The following is a 14,055-nucleotide window of genomic DNA, read 5'->3' as shown; positions in this document are numbered from 1 at the left end:
ACACCCAGGGTGCAGCAGCTGCAGCTCCCATATTGCCTCTCACCATGCCTTTTTTATTGGGTGCGACATGGCTGCCACAGTACAATGGAGAATTGCACACCTTAAGTGACTTCAAGGGGAAGCTGCGCAGCATGTGTGAAATTTATCCTATGTCAGGGGAGCAGAAAGTCAGTATACTTACAAGTCAGCTCAGTGGCGTTGCTCAGAGAGAAGTTAAATCTTGGCCAGCTACTGATAAAAAGACTGTAAAAGACAATTTTGCTAAATTAAAGGATACTTTTGACACCCATACTGCTTCAGAAATAAAGATGCGATTTTTCAGCTGCAGACAGAAACCACAGGACACTGTTGGAGACTATGCCTTAAACCTGCAGGAGTCGCTGCAGGCCATTAAACAAAGTGATCCAGACAGTGTAAGAGATGAGAACAAAATGCTGAAAGAACAGTTCATTGAAGGTCTTTTGTCTGATTCCAGTAAGGCACAACTGCGCTTGATGTCATTACAGAACCCTTTGTTCAGTTTAAAGACAGATCCATATATATCTTAAGACTTTCTACCTATGTCTGCACTGAGCCAGTTAAAGATCCAGCAGTTACGTACCTCCAGGGGGCAGTATCCTCACCCAAGGTGCCTGCAGTAAGGCATGTGCAGACTCCAGCTGAAGATTCTATTGTAGATTTACGACTGCAAGTACAGGAACTGACTAAAAATATGTCTGTTCTATGTAAAACTGTTCAGACTCTCCAGACTTGTCCCCCCACAGAGAGGATCCAGCTAGCATCAAGCCCGGTTGATCTCCCATGGCGATTGCCAAAGAGGATGCCGCAACATCAGTGGCAACTGACTTGCACCGGCAGGAGAACAGACCGATTTGACTCTTCTGGGAGCGTGGTAGTGGATGGTATCCCCTTCACCACCCTCGTGGACACTGGATCACAGGTTGATAGGGAGAGAGTTAAATTAACCCTTCATAGTTGAGCCAGTGATGTCCAAATTATTCCACAGAGTGTTGCTAGCAACTCAATAGACCAAACGGAGACGTGTCTCTGTATGGGATGATCCAAAGAGATCGGTAACCTGTTTATTGTAGTCACTTCTTTTATAATATTTTGCTTAATTATGCAAAGTTCTCAAATACCAATAACATCATTTCACTTTATAAGCCAATAATATTGCAAAAAAACCGTAAACTACATATATGTCCGTCATTGAAAGTAGTATAGTGGCATATTCTTCAGAGTAGTACACCCCCGGTTCCCTTATCTTGCACCTGATAGGAACAGTCAGGTTTATGACAGCCCATGCCAATTACAAAAAATTATCTTACAGCAAAAAAAATGGAGATATGAAACCTTCAGAGAATGGATAAAACGAAACTTCAGCTTTGACTTTAGTTTTAACCCTTCACATTCCCCCTAGATACATTTTTTTTAACACATATGCAGCATCAGAGGTGCTATCCCAAGCTAACAGCTTGAGGGGTACTGGTCTTCACATGACTGATGCCGTGTTACCAGTCATGGCTGTCGCGGCGCACCCATGCCCCCTGTATGCTGCAATTCACGAATAACAATTTTTGATGACGGTGGTGGAGATCTTTTGTAGGTAGCCATGTGCTTGGCTTCAACATCTTCATCAAGTAGCCTTTTGTGATCGGTGCAGAGAAGAGCAGGGACCAACGACACCTTTGGTAACGTCATTAGCTGTCTTGGTGCAGAATTTCCTAATACATACAAAAGTACACCAAAAAACAAGTTTTAGTATCACATATACAAAAAGGATACAGGCAGCAATGTGTAACAAGCTTTGTAAGATCCCAGCTATCCAGCCCCCAATTCCCTTAAACCAATTGGCTGGATTGAGAAAGGAGAAGGTGTCTGACCACCAACTGTCCTTAGTACGATCATTGTCTTTATTGTAATGATCTCTGCGTCTTCGAATGTCTTCTAACTTTATCTTTAACTTCATAGTACTGTTAGGATCTATATAATGACAGCAAGCGGGTCCAATGACCTGACACATACCACCTTGTGCTGCTGTTAAGTAGTCCAGCACTATAGTAAGTTGATTAGTGACTATAATAATTTGATTTTGGACAGCAACAGTAGTATTAAGTATGTCCAGTATATTCCAAATTTGATCATCTAGATAGTCTGTGGCCCTAACCAATTTATCTCGCATTTGTGTAATCATAGGGTAAATGAAAATGGAACTGACAATTTTATTGGCCACACTCATCTGCACTATATGTGGTCTCCCTGAAGGGCAGAGTGAATTGTCTGCAGCTCTTTTGTATAATGTATGTTTGGGTATAGCCTGTGTATCCAACTGTTTGTTTGGAATAACAAAGGTGGCCAGGGTCAAGCGACCCAGAGAACAAGTACCTCATACCCCTACTGGCAACCATTAATAAGCATTGTCTCCACATACCTAGAACATATCATCAGGTAAATCCCATAGGGCTTAATGTTGCAGCACCAATCTATGAACTAAGTCTATGAATGCAGATACATTCTGAAGCATACACCAAGCTGGAGATTGTCCTAAAGGACTACAATAGCCTACATCGGGATTTCCACAAGTGGAGGTTCCTAGTATATATTCAGAGGACTCATTACAAGATATATTGCCAGGAATACTGGCACAGGTTTCGTTAGAACCCTGGGGAAACAAATTAGAAAATTTCCATGACGTATTATGCAACCTTCTTTCTAGCAACATTGGTTTGAAGGCATCAGTAGAGTGTGAAGTTACATTGAAGCTGACTTGTAAACCATATGTTGGAATTTGCCCTAGATTTGTTAGACTAGTCTTATTCTTAGGGACCCAAGCCCCTCCTTTGTAGGCCAAATATTGAAGTTGGGTATTGCTTCCTGAAAGGTTACCTTGTCACCAGGGGTATCCTACCCATCCCACAATAGGTATACCAACAGTTAAATTCCATAATTTAGCATTATCTGTGGCATTATTAGCGAGTGTGTCAGAACAGTTAGTCCAAGCAAATAACTCCTCAGGTGGAACAGGGATAGCCAAAAAGGGGATGCTCGTGGCTGACATTGGTGAATACATGCAGATCCAACAGTCTGCCAGAGACTGGGAATTGCCCAACAAATCTCTCAGTAATTTTTCATGATGTTGTATAAACTTATTCAAGGACATTGGGGAATTTAGGCTGTCCCATGCGGTTACCAATAATATCGAAAATGCGAAAGACCAGAACATTATGCCCCCTTATTTGCTATTGGCTTGTTTAACCAGCTTGCAGTGCGATGCGTGAATCCAAGTCGGTCTTCCTTCTAGTTTCACTGATGTAGGGGTGATGAGGAGGACTTGATATGGACCGTCATACAAGGGTTCTAGTCCATGCTTCCTGACATGTCTTTTCACGACTAACAAATCACCAGGCTGCAGGTTATGACAGGTGTCGGTTTCTGCTGAATCTGGAAGAGAAGAAGAAACTAGAGCATGGGTGTTAGCAAGATTTTTACTAAGCTGAATAACATATTGAACAGCACGGTCAGTCTCTTCTGATAACTGCTGAGGTTGGAAATTTGCAACTGGGGGCCTAGTACCAAACAATATCTCATATGGGGACAGGCCATGTTTTGCAATAGGGGTAGTACGAATATGGTATAGTACAATGGGTAGGAGCTCTGGCCATGGAGCCGTAGTCTCCTGTATCATTTTGGTCAATTGTCCCTTCAGTGTGCCATTCAACCTCTCAACTTTCCCACTGGATTGTGGGTGGTACGGAGTATGGAGGGCTACAGTGGATCCAAGCATTGTCAGAACTTCTTGGTACACATGAGAAGAAAAGGCTGGGCCTTGGTCACTTTCAACAACTTCTGGAACCCCATATCTGCATATGACTTCCATCACCGGTTTCTTTGCTGTGGTTTTTGCAGTCATGTTGGTAACAGGGAATGCTTACGGCCAACTGGAGAACATGTCAACAACAACCAAACAGTATTCATACCTTCCAGACTTAGGTAACGTGATATGGTCCACCTGGAGCCTTTGGAAAGGATAGTCGGGCTTAGCAAGATGCTTCGGGGGTACACGTTGAAGTTGACCGGGATTACAAGTTTGACAGATATTACAGGCACGGTTGAGCGCTGTCAAAACTGTGGAAATTCCCAGGGCCCAGTAGAATTTTCGCACCAGTGTGAGGGCCTGATTCTTTCCTCGATGTGTAGGTCCATGTGCCCATGTGGCAATAGCAGGGTACATCCGCTTAGGGAGACACACAAGTTGGTCCTTTTTCCAGAGACCATTATCTATTCGTGCCCCATCAGTCTTCCATTGCTTCACCTTTTCCTTTGGAGACATTCTCTGCATCGTCATTAAGCGGTCTCGCAGGGTCCGACAGAAAACTTCAGTCTGTTGTAGATCATCAGGTTCTCGTAGTGTCAATGCTTCTTGTAACTGTTTACGCTGAGAGCGTGTGGTCACCATAGTTGGTATGGTTGGTTCAACGGGTAAAAGAGCGTCGGCTTTTGCTTGCATATCTGCAAATGCGTTGCCAACAGTCTGTGGACTGTTCCTAGGACCGTGTGCCTTAACTTTGATAATAGCCACCTGAGTAGGTAATTTAATCGAGTCCATGAGGTTTTTAACAGCTTCAGCAGCATTTTTAACTGGGGTTCCGGCAGTAGTAATAAACCCTCGATTGGCCTATAAAGCCCCAAAATCGCGAGCAATACCAAATGCATACTGTGAGTCCGTATATACACTCACTGGCCACTTTATTAGGTACACCTGTCCAACTGTGTGTTAAGACTTAATTTCTAATCAGCCAATCACATGGCGGCAACTCAGTGCATTTAGGCATGTAGACATGGTCAAGACAATCTCCTGCAGTTCAAACCGAGCATCAGTATGGGGAAGAAAGGTGATTTGAGTGCCTTTGAACGTGGCATGATTGTTGGTGCCAGAAGGGCTGGTCTGAGTATTTCAGAAACTGCTGATCTACTGGGATTTTCACGCACAACCATCTCTAGGGTTTACAGAGAATGGTCCGAAAAAGAAAAAAAATCCAGTGAGCAGCAGTTCTGTGGCCGGAAATGCCTTGTTGATGCCAGAGGTCAGAGGAGAATGGGCAGACTGGTTCGAGCTGATAGAAAGGCAACAGTGACTCAAATTGCCACCCGTTACAACCAAGGTAGGCAGAAGAGCATCTCTGAACGCACAGTGCGTCGAACTTTGAGGCAGATGGGCTACAGCAGCAGAAGACCACACTGGGTACCACTCCTCTCAGCTAAGAACAGGAAACTGAGGCTACAATTTGCACAAGCTCATCGAAATTGGACAGTAGAAGATTGGAAAAACGTTGCCTGGTCTGATGAGTCTCGATTTCTGCTGCGACATTCGGATGGTAGGGTCAGAATTTGGCGTAAACAACATGAAAGCATGGATCCATCCTGCCTTGTATCAACGGTTCAGGCTGGTGGTGGTGGTGTCATGGTGTGGGGAATTTTTTCTTGGCACTCTTTGGGCCCCTTGGTACCAATTGAGCATCGTTGCAACGCCACAGCCTACCTGAGTATTGTTGCTGACCATGTCCATCCCTTTATGACCACAATGTACCCAACATCTGATGGCTACTTTCAGCAGGATAATGCGCCATGTCATAAAGCTCGAATCATCTCAGATTGGTTTCTTGAACATGACAATGAGTTCACTGTACTCAAATGGCCTCCTCAGTCACCAGATCTCAATCCAATAGAGCATCTTTGGGATGTGGTGGAACGGGAGATTCGCATCAGGGATGTGCAGCCGACAAATCTGCGCCAACTGTGTGATGCCATCATGTCAATATGGTCCAAAATCTCTGAGGAATGCTTCCAGCACCTTGTTGAATCTCTGCCACGAAGAATTGAGGCAGTTCTGAAGGCAAAAGGGGGTCCAACCCGTTACTAGCATGGTGTACCTAATAAAGTGGCCAGTGAGTGTATATTAGCCCGTCTGTTCTTGGCCAAAGTACATGCAGTAGACAGAGCCTGGATTTCTGCTTCTTGTGCTGACTGTGAAGGCGGGAGTGCAGCTGCGTGCACTACAGTGTCCTCTGTGGTAACAGCGTATCCCGTGTGGAATCGATCAAACTCGTCAGCATATCTTGGTGATGCTCTGGCCACTGGGTCGAGGTGGGCCGAATAATAACCCACTGGTCGTTGCCTGCTGCCATGTGATTGTGTAAGTACCCCTGCTGTGTGTCCTTCATTCTCAGACACATACAAATGGAACGGTCGAGTATAGTCCGGGATACCCAAGGCAGGGGCGGAAGCAATAAGCCGCTTCAACTCAGAGAAGGCATGATGAAGGCTTTCCATGCAAACCGGTGATCTTTCCTTGTAGTTCATTATGCCGTCTTTCAAGGCATTGTAAAGGGGGTGCATTATGTGGGATGCATCCGTATCCACTGACGACAATAAGTGCACAGTCCAAGAAAGCGCTGGAGTTCAGTTTCATCTTTTGGGAAAGGAAGGAAGCTGACAGCTATTTTTCTTTCTTCTGTGCGGTGTCTGACACCCTGAAGGAGACAGTGACCCAAGAATATCACTTGACCAAGGCAGAACTGAAGTTTCGAGGCTGAAACCCGACAGTTCAGTGCTGCCAGATGCTTGAGGAGGCTAACAGTGGCAGCAATGGCTTCCTGCTCCGTCCGTGCACACAACAAAAGATCATCCACATACTGAAGCAGCGTAACTTGAGGGTGACCTAACTGCCAGGGCAAGAGACACTCGCTCATGTTTTATGCAAACTGGTTGGGACTGTTTTGGGCCCATTGTGGCATAACTGTCCATGTTAACTGTCATCCCTGAAAACTGAATGCAAACAGAAACTAGCAATCTGGGTTTAACGGAATGCTAAAGAAGGCATTGGCAAGGTCAATGACTGTAAACCAAGCAGCATCCTGGGGTATTTGGGACAAAAGAGTATGTGGATTAGGCACCACTGGAGTTTCCAGAATAGTAGCTGCATTAACTGCCCGTACATCTTGCACCAGCCGGTACACAGGGGGCTGGCCAGGTGGGGTCTTTTTCTTAACGGGAAACAAGGGCGTATTACATGGAGAAAAACCGGGTACCAGAGCACCGTTATCAAGTAATGTTTGTATTTGTTCCTGAAGGCCTCGCTCCTGATCATGTTTCAAAGGATATTGATGGACTTTGGGAAAAGGGGCACCAGGTTTGAGAAACACTTTTACTGGTTCTACGGGCATTTTCCCTATTTCATTTGGACCTTTTGACCAAAGTTTAGATGGTATCTCTGAGAGGTATGGGGTGAGTCGTTGATCCTCAGGCAATATTGGGGGTGGATCTGGGCCTATCAGGGCCATCATAACTGTGGGAAGGGCATGCAAAATACAGATTTCCTCACTGTCTTCATCTGCATAGGGGTTATGTAACCTAAGAACCATCTGACCATCATCTTGGAATTGTATTCTGGAGCGGAACTGTGATAATAAATCTACCCCCAGTAAATTTACTGGACATGTGAGAGAGATCACGAACTGAGCAGTAACCTTGGGGAAGGGTCCCACAGGGATGGATTTTGTAAGAGTATGTTTATTGGGTCTGCCATCTACTCCAATTAAAACAAGCTCTTGATCTGAGAATTGAATAGGGATATCCGTAGGTACATCTGATGATTTGATTATAGAATTGGCCGCCCTAGTGTCTACCATGAACTTAACAAGGGTGTCCCCTACAGGGAGCGTGACGGATGCGCATGCCCCAGGTTTGGTGGAGGACATTGTGATGGAAGACCCTGGTTGGCCAACCCTTCAGTATGGACAATTATCAGGATTTTGGGGCTGTCCGTAACCGGGGTATCCTCTAGGGTTCCCAGTATTTAGATTACGATTGGAAGAGAGAACTTGAGGGTAGCATCTATCAGCGGGAGTGTGACAGTCCCTCTGAAAGTGACCGAGTCGGCTGCAGCGCCAGCATTGTAGATGAGAATTGGCACAGCGGATCTGGGGAGGAAGGTTCCTATTCATAGGATTAGCAGAGATATTGGAGTAGGGAGCTGAAGTCTGAGGGGGGGCCAGAGTTTGCTGTGTGCTCCAGTGATAAGGAACCAGCTGTGTACTCGCAGCCGCGCTGGGCACAATGGTGGGGGCTGCTGTTATTGGAGGAACTGGAGCTGCTGCAGCTGCAGGCTTATTTTTGTTTCCCTGCCGCTGCAGAATGGGTTAAATTCTTCTGAAAACTTTTTACTACTTTCAAAGCATCATCCGGAGTGGAATTCTCAACATCAGGTCTAACTGACATTATCGCCTCTTGCAATTTGGGTTTAAGGCCGGACATCAAAGCTGCCACAAAAAGATGTGTATGGGCTTTATTATACAGGGAGAATCCCAGATCTCTAAATACTACCATAAGACACCCATAGAACTTCTCGGCAGTCTCCCCCTTGTCCTGTGTGACATCTGTGAGAGAGGTAGCTTGGTCCGCCAATCTATCTTGTGCCCAGACCTTTAAAGCATTGCAGAAATCAACACCATTCTCATAGGTTCCCCCATCCAGACCCACATTATACATTATGCCACCCTCAATAATTGGAAAATACCCCTCCCCAGCTTTTACTCAAAGTATGTGCAATAGATCTCTTCGGGGAGTAGAATAAATCTCTCGATTTGATGCCATTTGCCTGTAGAAAGCCATGGGGGAAGTCTCTGGAACGGGTAATTGATTGCAAAGAGTGTCTATTTGTGATGGGGTGAAGGGAGTATACTTTGACCCGTCAGGAGTCGTTTCCACATTTTCTTCTTTAAATACATATATTACTGACAGGAGGGAGGGAGGAGGTAGCGGCAGTACGGGCACAAGAGGCATCTTCTGTGGGAGCGGGGCAGGAGGCTCTGTTACAGTTAGAGATTGTATTGCCTGATGGGCCGTTAGGCGGCTGTAGAGGACAAATCGGACCTCCTCCAATTTTATGGGGTTTCCCTGTATGCACCGTTCTATTGCTGATACTATGACCATGGCAGCATCCTTCCTGGGATATTGAAAAATACCGGCAGAGATTAATGGTATAGCCACTGTACATTGAGGCATCATATCGGGGGGAGAGAGGAGGCATACAGGATTGCGTTCTGGACAGCCTCAGTAAGCAATTGTTGGGACCTAGGAATATTGATAGGGTCATATCAATGTCCCACTGCATTTATTACATATTGACACGGCAGCTGTCCTGCTCTGGTTGCTGTGCCCTGTCCTGTTTCTACCTGGCCATACACTTGTATATACGAATCAGATTCTTCCTGTATCATGGGTCCACCTTTCTGTGAATTTTTTGCGGCCAGTCCTCCAGCATGGCGGAGTTGATTGAGGAACGGAGTCTGACCAGTGGAATCAGCCACTGCATTATTCAGGGCAAATTCTTCCCACCGTAGTAAGGATGCCCAGTCATCCTGCCTGGCCGAGACAAAATGTCGCAGGTATGTGACCAGAGTTTGGTTAGCTTTCTCAACCAACCCGTTCATCTTGGGATGATAAGCGGAGGACAAATTTAGCTCAATACTGAGTAGACTGCAGAGCTCCCTCCAAAACTGAGACGCAAATTGGGGACCTCGGTCACTAACTATCTTGTCCGGCATACCGTGCAAACGAAATACGTGCTTTATGAACAGCGCAGTGAGACCACGGGCAGAAGGCAGCCGCACGAGTGGCACCAGATGCACCATTTTAGAAAAATGATCGGTGACCACCCAGATGACCGTGCTGCCACTGGATTTGGGGAGGCCGACCACAAAATCCATGCCAACCATCTCCCAGGGTCTGTCTGCCACCGGCAAAGGGTAACAATAACCCAGCCAGCCTCTGCCTAGAGGACCTGTTCCGAGCACAAAAGACTCATGCCTGAATGTATTCGCTCATGTCCCGAGCCATATGCGGCCACCAATAAGTCCTTGCCAGAAGTTCCGTGGTCCGCTTATCACCAAAGTGACCACCCACCCTGGACGTGTTTGCCCACGCGAGAATCTCTGGCTGCAGGCGGGGAGGAACAAAGGTCTTGCCCGGTGGCACTGACTCGAGGGCAACCCGAGCCACGGTCCTCAGACTCTCAGAGGGGACGATTAGCCGAAGCTCAGCCTCCTCCACTGACACTACCGAGCGAGAGAGAGAGCATCAGCCAGGACGTTCTTCTCACCGGACAGATAGTGCAAGGTAAAATGGAAGCGGGAGAAGAAGAGCGACCACCTAGCTTGTCGAGAGTTCAAGCGCTGGGCTGTTTGTAAATAGACCAGGAGATGTCTCCACTCGGAAAAGGCCAACTTCATTGCCAGCAGCTCCCTGTCCCCAATGGAGTAGTTTCTCTCCGCCGGTGAGAAGGTCTTTGAGAAGAAGCAGAGATGCTTCCGACCTTGAAAAGGACTGCTCCTGCACTGACAGACGAGGCATCCACCTCTAGGATAAAGGGTTTATCCACATCGGGACGGTGGAGGATAGGAGCGCCAGCAAAATGGGTCTTAAAAGACGAGAAGCCCGCGGAGACCTGTTCTGACCAAACCTTGGGATTGGCTCCCTTTTTGGTGAGGGTGACCAAAGGAGCTACCAGTGTGGAGAAGTGGGGAATGAACTGACGGTAGTAATTAACGAACCTCAAAAAGCGCTGCACCGCTTTAAGGGAATGGGGTTCCTGCCATTCCATTACCGCCTGCAATTTGGCAGGATCCATAGCCAACCCCTGGGCCGAGATGATATAGCCCAGGAAAGGTAAAGACTCCTGCTCAAACTGACACTTCTCCAACTTGGCGAAGAGAGAATTCGCCCGCAAGTGGTCGAAGACCTTTCAGACGTCTCTCTGGTGAAAAGCCAAATCTGGAGAGAAGATGAGGATGTCATCCAGATAGAGCACCACCGAGGTGGAGAGCATATCGCAAAAGACATCATTTACGAAGTCCTGGAAGACAGCTGGGGCGTTACAGAGGCTGAAGGGCATGACCAGATACTCATAATGGCCATCCCTGGTATTAAAGGCTGTCTTCTGCTCATCCCCTTCGCGTATGCGGATCAGGTTGTAAGCCCCTCGTAGGTCTAGCTTAGTGACAACCCGGGCCCCACGCAACCTGTCGAACAACTCAGAGATCAGGGGAAGAGGATATTTGTTTTTGACGGTTATGGCATTGAGACCTCTGTAATCAACGCACGGGCGCAGCTCTCCACTCTTCTGTACGAAGAAGAATCCCACCCCCGCTGGTGACACCGACTTCCTAATAAACCCCCTTGCCAGGTTCTCACTGATGTACTGGGACATGGCCTCCATCTCCAGAAGGGACAGAGGATATACGCGACCTCGAGGGGTTCTGCGCCTGGCAAGAGGTCTATAGGACAGTCGTAGGGGCGATGGGGCGGAAGGGTCTCAGCGGACTTTTTCAAGAACATGTCCGAGCATTGCTGGTAGTGACTTGGGAGTGCGGAGAGATCCATGAGGACATCGGTGGAGGCTATCTGAACGCGGTCCTTCACACACCTATCCTCACAGGACTTGCTCCAACCCAGTATTCTCCCCAAGGACCACTCTATATGGGGAGAGTGGCAGCGCAACCAGGGAACTTCTAGGAGGACCTGGTTAATGCCCTCGGCGATAATAAGGAGCGACACTGTCTCGTGACAGGACAGAGGCAGTGAGTTTTAATGGAGTAATTGATGGGTAATTTGCGAGGGTAATGTCGAAACGTTCACCACCCTGATGGTGACCAGCTGAGGTATCATAACCAATGGGACTGCGTGCTCCAGAATCTACGCAGACCTCCACCGCCAGAGGAGAGGAGCCGAACTCCAACACCCCCTTAAAGGTTAGCTTGGAGGAAAACAGTGTGGTGTCTCGTAACCCTCTTGCTGTTGCCACTAGACGCGGACATCTCTGAATGCTGTGGGCACCTATTGGCAAGGTGACCAGACTGTCGGCAGTGAGCGTGGGCTATGGAGGTTCGATCTGGGCAGAACTTAGAGCCCGTGTGAGGCACCTCCCTAACAGCCGACAACTCGAACGCTCGATCGGGAGACTCCAGAGGTTTGGAGAAAGTTGGAGCCAACCTAAACCTCTGTCTGGACTGGGAGCGCTCCAACCCTCGCTCGAAGAAGCGGAGATTAATATGGTTGGAGATGGTAATGAGCTCCTCCAGAGTGCCGGGAACCTCCCGAGTGGCCACAGCATTCTTAACGTGGTCAGCCAAACCCCTCCAAAAAATTGGGGTATTGTCTGACCATTCCAGCTCGGAAGCCAGTGTCCGAAACCAAATGGCATACTTATTGACCAGGAATGAACCCTGTGTCAAGGCCAACAGTTGGAGCGTGGTATCGCTTGTGTTAGGAGTCGGATTTCTGTGTTTACTCAGCAGAGATCCAAATCCTCACATTCTGCACTCTCCTGTTTTTCCACTGCAGAAGAGATTGCAGAGGAGATTGCCTTGCAGCAAATCTCTCCTGAGGCTGTCCTTCTGTCCTCTTACTGGGCATGCTCATGGGATGATCTCCTATTGGAGAGCGGGAGTCATGTGCTCAGGTCCCGCTCCAGTTCTCATTGGTCCATCTCAGAGATCTGGAAGCGTGCAGAAGGTCCCGCTTGCTATAAAAGGCGCGCATGTGTGGCTCCCCCAGGAGTATGGTCGCCACAGTGGCATTACCTTCCTCCTAGGGAGTGTGATGTCATGCATGGAAGCCATAAAGGATCTCTCTTGCAGTTAATCACAACACACAACACAGTTCTCATTCCAGGCCAGCAGAGGGAGCTCTGAACCCAAAACTGGGGGAAGAGCTGCTCTCTGAGGGCCAGGAAGGGGAAATTAGGAGTTCGTGTGAGGAGAGCAACGTGTGTGGACGTGAGGAGAAGAGCTGGGGGATTGAGCAGAGAGTTCAGGCTCATTCCCAGCTGTAGTGCATGATTTGGAGCCCGGTATCCAAGGCTGTACGGACACTGGTGGTCCTGCAACAGAAATCGGAGGAATAGGAAGCTGTAAATGCTCCATTCGCACATAAGACTCAGAGGCACAACAGCGATGTGTGAGCCAGAAGAGAAAGGCTACAGCTGTCTGCCATACGAGGGAGTTCTAAAGAGAAATAAGCAAGTGGAACTTCAGTGTAACACAGTACTGCAAGTACCTTAAAACTAAGCGCTAGGAAGGAGACTACACAACCCATCTGCCTAGAGAGATTCCCAAGTTGCTTCCAGGCTAGCCAGCTCCTGTGCCATCTGTAATCTGGACTCTGGACTGCATTTGCCAAGCAAAGTAAAGGTAAAGAAACTGCACCCTGTTGTGTCCTTGATTTCTTCCTTCAAACTCTCCAGCACTACTACATCTCTGTACCAAACACTACACCCTCTTCCTCAACATCTACCCTCTTCATCTACTCTGCCCTGGGACTACAGCACTGCCTGTGAAGGGCCACCCCATCATTGCTGCACCCCACCATCTGTCCCAAAGGATCTGTCTGCAGCGTCGGCTTAACACCTTCATTGCCGAACACCACAGGTGGCGTCACAAATCATTCACTCAAACTTTCTTCCATCACTTCATCCCTTTTACATGGGTGTCCAGGGCCATGGACCAGGTCACCGCTGCTGTGACATTCCCCTCTGAGAGACCGGCCCGGTACCGAATACCCCACAGCCCTGGGAGGGCGACCCATTTTGGCATCATGAACAGGATTTATGGAGCCCGGTGTCCCCGGGTCCAGTGTGCCAGAGACTGTTTTGTGCCATAGACTATTTGTGCAATTGCCGCCATTACCCCGCTGCTTGGCGTGCACAGGAAGCAAAAGGGGCGGGCCATCGTGGGCGGAGCCAGCAGAAAAGCGCAAAACAGTGAAGTGCGGCGCGGGAAGAGGCCAGCGCGCGAGAAGTGAGAAGCCGAGGCCTGCAGTCCCGGCGTCCCCCGATCCTCCAGCCTGCAGAATGGCAGCCAGTAAGCCAGCGAAACTCAGGGCTTGGCAAACATTAACTAGGGGGGGAAGAGAATGTCTGAAGCGAGAGCAGACGCAGTGGCGGACGCCACTGCAAACCCCACAGTGCCACAAGCTGCAGGGCCCAGCGCAGCTGCGACT

The 14,055-nt window shown here is 48.2% G+C and overlaps 1 long non-coding RNA gene across 1 annotated transcript in view; it reads right to left on the bottom strand.

Moving 5' to 3' along the window:
- Nucleotides 1–1,046: 1,046 nt before the first annotated feature.
- LOC141072823 (uncharacterized) overlaps nt 1,047–14,055 on the bottom strand; it is a 58,397-nt gene continuing 45,388 nt past the window's right edge. The window contains exon 2 of the long non-coding RNA XR_012226871.1: nt 1,047–1,724. This is a non-coding gene — a long non-coding RNA (uncharacterized lncRNA). The remainder of the gene's footprint in view (nt 1,725–14,055) is intronic.

This window comes from Dendrobates tinctorius, unplaced genomic scaffold, assembly GCF_039654945.1.
Source record: "Dendrobates tinctorius isolate UK_male_01 unplaced genomic scaffold, ASM3965494v1 ptg000287l, whole genome shotgun sequence".
NCBI lineage: Eukaryota > Metazoa > Chordata > Amphibia > Anura > Dendrobatidae > Dendrobates > Dendrobates tinctorius.
The sequence above is the reverse complement of the archived record's forward strand: the minus strand, read 5'-3'. Positions and strand labels throughout refer to the sequence as shown.